Source organism: Equus quagga, chromosome 15 (genome assembly GCF_021613505.1).
Source record: "Equus quagga isolate Etosha38 chromosome 15, UCLA_HA_Equagga_1.0, whole genome shotgun sequence".
Taxonomy (NCBI): domain Eukaryota; kingdom Metazoa; phylum Chordata; class Mammalia; order Perissodactyla; family Equidae; genus Equus; species Equus quagga.
The window spans coordinates 36,849,917-36,861,582 of record NC_060281.1 but is presented as its reverse complement, the minus strand read 5'-3'; positions in this window follow the sequence as shown (position 1 = coordinate 36,861,582).

The window sequence follows — 11,666 nt, the reverse complement described above, 5'->3', positions numbered from 1 at the left end:
TAGAGAGGGCCTGAATCAAGGTGGTAGCCATGGAAATGCAGAGAAGGGGACAGCATACTTAAGTTGAATTGATTTTTTAAATTAATTAATTCATTCATTTAACAAATTCTTGTCGAATGCATTCTTTGTGCCAAGGGTTTCCTCTAGGGACTGGATATAATAATAATGAACACAAAGTCCCCACCCTCATGAAGCTTATAGAACAAAGATAAATACCGAAAGTGGGAGATCTAGTGTATACAATTTGGATGAAATGGAGATTGAGAATGGAACATCGCATCACACTACAAATTTTAAAGCTTTACAAACATCACAAACATAAAAATCATAAAATAAGTGCTTTAATTAATTAACTGCCTGATGCACCTCTATAATAAATTTTTCCTAAATTGTTGGCTTTATATTCTTGAACTGTCTCCTCATGTTAATTTTGTAATTTAACTTTTTCTAGAAAGAATAAGAAGGTAATATAGTCCTTCCTCCAGCATGCCTGATCAAAACATTTTATTTTTTTCTTCCTTTTTATGTTTTTTTAAATTGAGTTCATAATAGTCTACATCAATGTGACATTTCACTTGTACATTATTTCTTGACTGTCACCACATAAGTGCTCCCCTTCACCCCCTGTCTGATCAAAACATTTTAAATTGTTGATATTTGGGTAAACCTCTACCAAGTTTCTTTCAATTATGAGCTACAATATTTTAGGATGTTTTAAATTTTTTGTATGGAGACTAACCTGAGAATCTCTTATATTGATGAATATATTATAATTGCTACTTTGGAGTCATTGTCTAGTCATTCAACATTTAGGTCACCTCTGGATCTGTTTCTATGTAATGCTTGGGAAGGTGGGTTATGTGTCTCATTTCTTGCATGTTTTGCATGTCTAATAATTTTTTATTATATGTGGACATTATAGATGATGAATTTTAAGGCCTTTGGAGTATGATTTCTTCCTTCAATGAATTTTGTTCTAGCAGGTAGTTAATTTACTGATAGTTTTCCTTGATTCTTAGGTGGTTTGGTTTTTAGCTTTATTAGGGTGGATATAGAGAAGTCCATACTCAGGATATGGTTCTTACTCCTAAGGCATGACCTTTTGGTGTTACAGTTCAATTCTCAGCATATAATCAAAGTCTTTCCACTTTGACTGGGCTAGAACTCCAATAAATCACAGTTCTGAGTAACGTGTATAGTCTTCCTACTTCCTCTGCCATGACTGAAAGCAGAAGTCCAACGCTTTGTCCTGGAAGGGACTTTTAATTTCCTATGTCCTAGAGTTCGTTTGACCCCAACCACATTAGCCTTTTAAGACCTTATTGCATTAAGGTCTCCTCCACCTTCCTGCAAATTGGAGTGTGCTAGTTTCATTACTATTCTTAGATTGTAACATATAAACCTATGGTAAGCCATAAAACAAGCCTCAGTAAATGTTAAATGTTTGAAATCATACAGAGTATGTTCTCCAATCACACTGGAATGAAATTAGAAATCAATAATAAAGGGAAATTGGAAATTCACAAATACATGGAAATTAGTGTGCTCTTAAGTATCCAATGAGTTAAAGAAGAAAATTCAAGGGAAATTAGAAAATACTTTGAGATGAATGAACACAAAATCACAACATACCAAAATGTATGGAATGGAATTAAAGCAGTGCTTCTGGGGAATTTATTTCTGTAAGTATTAAAAGGAAATATCTCAAATCAATAGCGTAGCCTTTCACCTTAAGAAACTAGATAAAGAACAAACTAAACTCAAAGCAAGTAGAATGAAGGAAAATAGGGTCTGTACCTAAGAGGATTTGCATTTGTCTCTGACTAGTCCATATTTTAAACTCAATTCATGATTTAAGACTTTTTGCTCTGTCTTGGTTTTGTGAATCTGGACTGTAAATTTGTGCAAAGTTGCTTGTGGTTATAATTCTCAGGCACTGTTCTCTTCTGTTGTGTTCAGTACCAAGGCAACTTCCCTTACTAGTTCCTACCTCTAGTATGCTAGAGGTAGATATGGAGTAGCATTATTTTTGGTTCATCACTGCCGCAGCCTTTGTCGGTACTGGCTTTCTCAAAGGAGGGTCTCTTATCTGATGCTCACCTTAGGCAGGCCTGGGATTTTGTCTTCTATTTCCAAGACTATCACAATTGAAGATCAAATTTTGTTTGGCAAAATTGAAGGGTAAAAATCAGTTTCAATGTTTGAACTACCTCTCTGAATTTCCACTTCCACTTAGATTGTAACTTAAAACTCCTTACTATCTTAGCAGCTCTGCAATAGTGTTAATAAATTACTGTAAAATAGCATATGCTATATAGGTTCTTTTCAATAAGAGAGTCAGTCTGAATAACTAAGCTTCATATTTGAGAAATGGGAAAATGTCCATTCTCTTATAAACCTGCTGAAATAATGTTTTCATCCCCACCATTCCATTAAAACTTCTCTTGACCTCCACTTTCCCAACTCAGATGATAAATTATCAGTCCTCAACAGCCCCTTGGCAGCATTTCACGTATTTGAATACTGCTCTTTCCTTCAAATACGCTCTTCCCTGGGGCACCACTCTCTCTCATAGTTCTCCTACTATACTGTTTATTGCTTCTAGTCTCCATTATGAATCCTACCCATCTTCCCGTTCTCTACATGTTAGAATGTCAAAGTATAGTCACTGATTCTTGTAATGGATCTGTTGTTCAGTGATCGGTTCCTTCCATCACAACTGAGGCACTCATTCCCCCAGCTGCTTAGAGTGAGGGAGCTGATAGCTCTTAGCTGAGACTCTCTTGAGGCATATCCCTCAGCCATCAGTGACAACTGCGTAGCTCAAGATCATGTCCCCAAACATGGCATCCCATATTTAGTGACCAGTCACTGTTGAGATGTATATGCAAATTTGACTCCTTGCCTCAAGGCAAGGCAACTCTGAAGGACAAGTGCTTTGGTTCCAGAGCTCCCTGTAGTACTAGTTGATCCCTTTGTTCAACTTCTCCCTCTGCCCAATGTTGCTTCTCTAGGGAAATCATCGATAAATTTCTTGCATATAAATCTCAAAATCTCTTTCCTGGAAAACTGAACCTACATTTGATATTGGAAGTGGTCGTAGGAAGTAGTCTCAAAACTAGGATTTTGAATTTGGGTTACGTGATGCCAACTGGCAATGAAGATCCAAGCCCTAAAGATAGGTAAAGAACCTATATCCTTGACAGGAGGTGCAGTATGATTGTTAAAACTTTCAATGGTGGTAAAGTAGGATGGGATAATGGTGGAAGGTAATGAACTTGTAGGTGAATTATTTCAGGTGGGGTGGGTCTGGGATTTTATTTTATTCTACTTACAAACCAAAATCCAGCCTGTTAATGTTTCGTGGATGATCTCAAAAGACACAATGTCTATGGTCAGAAACAAAGGAATTTATTATTCATAGATAGCAAGCAACTTGAACATTCATATATGTGTCAGTTTCACTTGCCCCCAAATCTGAAAGAAGTTACAAGGTATATTCAGATGGATGATATGCAAACAATGAGTCTGTGTTGCATGTAGGGGAAACCTAAGCTTAGGGAATCTGCCACTTCTGTAGAATGCAGTTAAGTAAGCTTGCTTTTTGTCCAGGGGAAAATGTTACCTCATCTCTCAAGTTTACAACCTGCATAAACAACTGTGAGAAAGGGCTTGGATAAAAGAATGGTCAGGGTTTTGAATTCTTGGCACATACTGCAAGACGTGTAGGAATGTAAAAGGACCTAGAAGGAATGTTTTTGCCAATGAGGTTTTTGAGAATTTGAGTAGAAATAGTATTTATGAGGACTTTGGAATAGTATAGCTGTTGTCAGGGGCCACTGAAGCATTAGAAGTAGGCAATGGGTTTCTGAGAGTGATTAACCACCAATATAAAGCAAAGTGTAAAAGCCAAAGGGCCTCCTCAGCACCATAAAAAGTCTAATCTCCTTCAGCCCGAGAGCAGAAGAGGCTGAGGATCAGACCCAGGACTTAGTTGAAAGAGCAGCAGAGCTCCAAACAAGGTTATTATCAAATCCAGTAGGCATGCTAAGCCACTGCCAGATTGCTGACTGGGAAGGATTGGAATTCTAAGACTTAGGATAGGGATATGTAAGTCAAAGCACTTGAGAGTCTTGAATCCTCAGACTTCTCTGAACCCTGTGGGCCTGCAGAAGTACCCCATGCCTCCCTATTAAAAGCCAGTGTTTCCTGCTTGCTTGAAGATGATGTAGAGCCTCTGCTTTGCAAGTCATCATGTGCCCGCCCAGAATCTACTCCACTTCTCCACCTGGCCACCAGGTCAATTCCTAGGTTTACACAACAGCAAAACCTGGCTGGGGAAGTACTGGGGGGATGCTGAGGGAGGAAAGAAGCTATCTGCTAAAGGAGCTGTAGGACTGAGCCAACATGTATTGTCAGGACCAAGGAATGTATATATGAGATTGGATCTGAGAGGGCTGGATCAAAGAGGGGGATATAAATTTGGATAAGGAAGAGTGTATCAAGATAGAGGCACTCTCCAATGATATAGGATTTAACACCTTGGCAAGGGCCCTGGGAGATGCTGCTAATACACAGATAGGTTAGCACTTGAGAGCATAGAAAAAGCAAAACCTTTTACACAAAATGATACATACTCCATGATTCCAATTATATGAAGTTCAAGAGAGACAAAACTAAACTTTGGTGAAAAAAAATAAGAAGAGTTGCTGCCTCTGGGAGTGGTGGGGGAAATTACTGGGGAGTGGTATAAGGGAACTTCCTGGGATGATGACAATGTTCTATACTTCAACAGAGGGTGGGTTACACAGGGGTATGCATTTATGAAAACTTAACAAATGTACGATTAAGATGTATACATTTTGTTATATGTAAATTTTACCTCAGAAGAAAAGAGCTATAAACAAATATTGAAATCTAGTTAATGACATGCACACTGAAGTATTTAGGAGGAAGAGTACTGATTGATGTCTGCAATTTACTTTAATATGTATCAAGAAAATATAAATATATTAAGAAAAATGAGATGGATTGATGAATGGATGGAGGAACAGCCATGCAATAAAGCAAGTATAGTAAGATGCTCACTGTAGAATCTAAATTATGGGTAAATGGTATACTTTAAAATTCTTTCAACTTTTCTGAATGTTTGAAAATGTTTGTAATAGGATGTTGGGAGAGAGAAGTAAAGGTTCACAGTACGTGAAGCAGAAATATAGGATTGCTACTGCAGATGGTGGAGGCAGGGAGCAAGAGGCTCACAGAAGTGTGCATGCTAGAGTGGACATACTGTGTGAGGAAGGCCAGAAAACCCATGATCTGACTATATTCTATGGGAGTGATGGAGAATCCTCTATTAACCAAACTGAGAGGGAATATGCTGATGAAAGGGGACCAGCGTCATTAAGAAGCTCTGTGGTGAGAGCCAGCTGTAGACCAGGGCTGATGGCAGGTGTGTTGTCTAGAACTAAAACAAAGTAGCACAAACTAGGTGGCTTAAACTACAGAAATTTATTGTCTCACACTTGTGGAGCTCCAGGATCCAGGTGCCAGCAGGGGTGGTTCCTTCTGAGGGTGATGAGGGAAGGATGTGTTCCAAACCTCTTTCCTGGCTTCTGGTGGTTTGCTGAGAACTTTTGGTGTTCCTTGGTTTGTTGATTTCTGCCTTCATTTTTGCATGGTGTTCTCCCCGTGTGTTTATCTGTGTGTTGAAATTTCCCCTTTTAATAAAGACAAGCCATTAGGGGTCCACCCTACTCCAGTATCTCATCTTAACTCATTACATCTGCAATGACTCTATTTCCAAATAAGGCCACATTCTGAGGTACTAGAGAGTTAAAACTTCAACACATGGATTTTCAAGGGATATAATCCAATCCATAACAGGAGGAGATGCTGTAACAGAACACGTTTCCCTAATTGCAATTAAGGATACCAATATAACAGGCCAGGCAGTTATACTTAAACTTAGAACCAGTTTGGCAGAAATAGCTATAGAAAACATAAAGTTTAGAGTAGCAGCCAGAGGGAACTGACCCTCAGAAAACTATGGAGATGGTTGATAGAACATAGCTTCCCAATGGTAAAACAGATGGGTACCCAACAAGGGTGTTTTTTTATATATATAACTTCAAAAAATAAAGGATAAGTGATAAGGCTGAGAGCAATCACCTCAATAAAAAGTCTCAAGTTATTATGCAGTTTCTGGACCTGAGCTGGCTGTGTTTCCATGAGGAAAGACCCTGTAATGCCAAACTGAAGGTATATACTATATTTCCCTAAGCCTTCCATAGAGGGACTGCAGTACAGGACATCTAGTTTATTAGATGTATACTAGGGAAAGAGGGAATAGCCAAAGATTTTTTAGGACTCTGACACAAAGTGTGAGTTGATGTTGATACCTAGGTACCCAAAGTATCATTGTGGCCCCCTGTTAGACTGTGGATATATGAGGGCCGGATAAGAAATGAAGCTGTGGCCCAAATAAAGCTCAGATTGGGTCCAAAGAAACTCCCCTGCCTGCAGTGGTCATTTCTCTCATCTCTGAATTTAAAAAAGATGAGATATACTTCAGAGATGGAGTAACCCCACATTGAACCTTTGGACTCGGAGTTAAGAGCTATATCATAGGGAAAGAAGTGGTAGTTTCTGAAACTGCTACCTCTTTCCCAGCCAAGAGAGTAACTCAAAACAATTTTTTTGAATCCCAGCAAACGTGGAAAGGTTAACACTACCCTTAAAGATAAAAAGAACGCATCATCCTCCCTGCCCCTTTTAATTCACCAGCCTGGCCCCTACAAAAACCAGACAATCCTGGGAAGGACAATTAACTACTGCAAACTCAACCAAGTATTAGCAGCAATGGTAGATATGGTATATGCCAGAGATGATACATTTTCTAAAGCAGATTAACATGACCTCAGATACATAATATGCAGTCATTGATCTGGTAAGTGCATTCTTTTCCATCCCTCTCAGAAAAGAAGAAGAGAAGCAGTTCAGTTTTACACAAAGTGGCCAAAAGTTTACGTATCTACTTGTTTCCTAGGGGCTATATTAGCTCTTTTCCCCCTCTATCATATTGTACTCAAAGGGATCTGGACTATTTGGACAACCCCACAAAAATTATATTGATTCACTCTACTGATGATAATATTATTCAGACCACATGAGCAAATCATGATATGTTGGAGACCTTGGTAAGACACATTTGTTCCAGAAGGTGGGAGACATATGCAAAGAAGATTCAGGTGTCAACAACATAAAGTGAAGATATTAGTTATGTCTAGGTGTCCAGGACATGTCAGACCATCCTCTCTAAAATAAAAAAGAAATTATTGCATCTTGCATTTCTACTGCTAAGATGGTAGTATGATTCCTGGTTTGCCTCTTTAGACTCTGGAAGCAGTATATTTCACACTTGAGAAAAATTCCCTGACCCATTTTACTGAGTAATGAAGGTGGCCAGATCTCAGTGAGATCGAGGCTGGCAAGGATTCTTCAGGAGGTCCAGGCTGCGGTGCATGCTGCACTGATCCTCGGGCCGTATGATAGGTATTACAGGTATTGCAGGTGTCCACTGTGGAAAACATGCGGTATGGAGTTCATAGAAAGTCTTAATAAAAGAATCACTATATAAACCCCTATGGTTCTGCAGCAAGGTCATAACATACACAGTGAATTATACATACATCTTTTGAAAAACATCTCCTGTTGTCATCCATCTCTGCTGCATTAGCACTTACCCCTATGACTATATAAGTGTATGATGGTGGTGGTTGATGAGGAGTTCCTTATGACCAATAGACAAAAGAGGGAAAATGCTGAGTATGGGCCATGGATGAATTGGTGTAGTATGTCAGTATAGGAATTGCACCCAGAGGGCAGAGCTTTGGGTGGTTCGCCTGGTCATATATTGAGTGGAAAGAAAAATGCTACAGGTAAGAACCTATATACATTCACGGCAATGAGGAATGTCATGGCTGGTTTGTAGGAGACTGGAAGGAAAAAGATTGAACGTCAAAAACAAGGAGGTCTGAGGGGAAGGCAGGTGGATGGATCTATGAAAGTGAATAGGAAGTCTAGAGATCATTGTAATACAAGTTAAAGCCCATCATAAAGCATACGTCATGAAAGAGGCAATAAACAGACAGAATGACCCAGATGGTTTATATCAACCAGCCTCTGTTGTTGGCCACACCAGTGCTGGCACAACGGACTCATGAACAGGGTAGACATGGTAACAGAGAAGGAGGCTATCCATGGGCTTAACAGCACAGCCTCCTTCTTAATGGTATAGAGCTACTGCTGAATGTCCAAATTACTTGCAATGGAAATCAATATTAAATACTTGATATGGTACCATATCGTGAGGGGATCAATTCCATTGATGGCAAGTGATTACATAGGGCCTCTTTCTACGAAGTGATTCACCTTGATTGGAATTAACACATATTCTGGATATGGGTTTGGCTTTCCTTCTCACAAGACTCAGCTAGCACTATTATCCAAGAACATACAGAATCTTGGATTTGCTGACATGAGATCCACACAACTTCACGTTGATTCAAGGGAAGTGTAGCAATGAGCATGTGGCCATGGGATCCACTGGTTCTATCACACTCTTAACCACCAAGAACCTGCTGGCCAAATAGAGCAATGGAACGACCTTTGGAAAGTACAGCTAAAGTGCCACCTTGAAGATGACACTCTGAAAAATGGCATGTCATGATCCAGAGCAAAGCATAAAAACCCTAAGACAATGATCATTAAGTAGTGTTTGTTTCTTAATATATAAACATGTATGTCTAGGAACTAAGGAACAGAAGGAGAAGTGGCCCTGAACTCCTTCCCTCCTAGTGACACATGTGGGGAAACTTGTGCTTTCTATCTTCTGTGAGTCTGGAAGTCTTAGTTCCTAGAAGAACATCTCTACCATGAGAAACAGGGAGACTCCCTATAAACTGAAAGGTGGGGCTGCTGCCCAGATATTTTAGCCTCCTTTACCAGCAGATGAGGAGAGGAGTCACCATGCTGGCAGGAGTTGATGGTCCTATCAATAGGAGAGGTAGGGCTGCTGTTACACAATGCGGACAAGAAAGAAAAAGTTCGTCTCTTAGGTGATCCACTTGGATGGATGTCTCTGGCTCTCCCCTGAGCAATCTTCACATTAAATGGAAAAGTGCTGCTATAGCCTGAGAGGCGCATACTGACCAGAAGTTTAGACATCTTAGGGATGTGTATTTGGGTCACCCACCAGGAAAACCACCCAGACCATCAAAGGTAATAGTCAAGGATAACGGGAATCTAGAATGGGTAGTAGAGGAGGAAGAAAATGAATATCCTTTACAACCTTAAGATGTGCTATGTCACTGGGGGTTGTAATTCCTCCTACCCATCTATCCTTGTAAATTTCCGCAGGCAGAGAGCAGAATTCTGGAGTAGTTGTTCCCATTCCTTATTCTATCAAACAAATGGACCAGAGTGGTTCAAGGGTGGACTGTAGTGGATGTTGTACTACACAATGAGGCATTCATTTCCCCAGCTGCTTGGAGAGTTGGTAGCTGATGGCTCTTAGTTGAGCCTGTCTCCGGGAATTGACCTCAGTCAAAGAGTTGCCTCAGACACCTTGCATCAAGGCTGGGCAATTCTAAAGGACCAGCTCAGCTCATGAGCTCCTGATAAAATCAGCTAGACCCTCTCTTGTAACTGCATCACAATTCAACTACTCTGCCTGATCCTGCTTCTGCAATCCCTCATGAATGTTATGCCTGAAGATGTATCTCAATAAAATTTCTGCATACAAATCTCAGAGTCTTGACTCAGTTTCCTGAGAACCCAATATACAACAATTCTCTTATTTTCTTTATAGACACTTACTTTCTATGTGCTGTCATCCACCTTCATGGATTCATATACTATCTTTCTGCTTCTGACCCTCAAATTCATATTTCTAGCCCTGACTTCTTCCCTGATTTCCAAATTCATATCTCCAGCTGCCGTTTCAATATTTCTACTTCAGGGCACACTCAGAAATGAGTCAGTGTACACTCAGGAAAAAGGAAGCACTCTAGGTGTATCAAATACCAGGAATTTCATACAGGGATTGTGTTACAAGGCAATGGAAAAGCTGAGGAGCCAAAGAGGAAATAGTGAGGCAACCCAGAGATCAGCAATAGTAGGAAACTGTTATCACCCTGAGAGCTGGAAGGATAAGGCAGGCATGGAGCTTGATTCGCCCAACAAAAGCTGGATCATGAAGAACTTGAAGTGAGAATAATGGAAGGAAGTATCAAAGAGTAGGAGTTAGAGCACCGGCTAAACCACAGCTGTTGCAAAAGATAAAAGCACAGAGAGACTATGGGAGAAGTCTGGCCTCTCTCCTCTTGCCCTCCAGTATTCTTCCTGTGACTCCTACCGGCCAAGCCTATCCAGAAACCAGAGCGCAAAGAAGTCTGAGAAATGTTCTCTGAGATACAGAGGAGGGCAGAGGAAGGTGAAGAATGAATGTGAGAGCAAATAGGCAAATGATTGGCCCAGCATGTCCATCATAACCTGACCAAAGGCATACATTGATTACCCCCTCCAAACTTTCTCTACCCAATAATCTTCCATTTCTCAGTTAATGGTAAGTTCATCCTTGCAATTAGTCTAACCTTGAAATCATCTTTGAATTCTCTTTTTCTTTCACATCTCATATCCAATTTGTCAGGAAATCGTGCTGTTTTTAACTTCAGAATATATCTGGAATTCTTACTGCCTTCATAACTACCACCCTGGACTGAGAGAGTATCATCTCTCTCCCTTGGGTACCACAATAGCCTTCCAAGTGGTCTCCCTGCTTCTGTCCTTGCTACCTGACAGGATGTTCTCAACACAGTAGCCAGAGTAAGCATTTGAGTCAGAATGTCACTCTCTTCCTTGAAACTCTTCCAAGGCTCCCCATTTCACTTAGAAGCTAAAGTCCTTGCAATGACCTACTTGAGACAGTCTGAGCTCTGTTGTCTTCCTAACCTTATTGCTTATATTCTCCTTGCTCACTCTCCCTCAGCCACCCTGGCTTCCTTGCTGTTTCCTCCACCAGGCACACTCTAGATTTGCACAGGGCTAACTCCTTCATCTCCTTCAGATCTTGGCTAAAATATCATCTCCTCAGTGTGACTTGCATTGACTTTCCTATTTGATACTTTAGCTGGCCCCTTCCTATACCAGGACTTCTGATCTCTCTAACTTGATTTTACTTTCTTCTTCTTTTTTTTAAATCCTAGTGCTCATCAACTTCCATTCTACTTTATGTATTTATTTCGCTTAATTTTTTTTTTTTTTTTTGGTCACTCCCCACTGGAACAATAGATCTATGAGGGCAGGGATCTTTGCCCTTTTTTTTTTTGGCCACTGTTGTATCTTGAGCACCTAAAACTGTCTAGCTCAGAATAGTCACTCAGAGAACACTCTAGTTTATGTACAAGAGGTCCCACAAGGTAAATACTTGGAAGCTGCTGGGCAAGTGTGCATATCATTTTCAACTTTACTATATATTTCAAAATTGCTTCTTAAGATAAGTGCACCCATTTATACTCCAATCAACTGTGTAGGAGAGTTCCAAATTTTTGACAAATGTTATTGCTGAGGCGTGGGTATGAAATGGTTTAAAAGTGGCCTTTCCT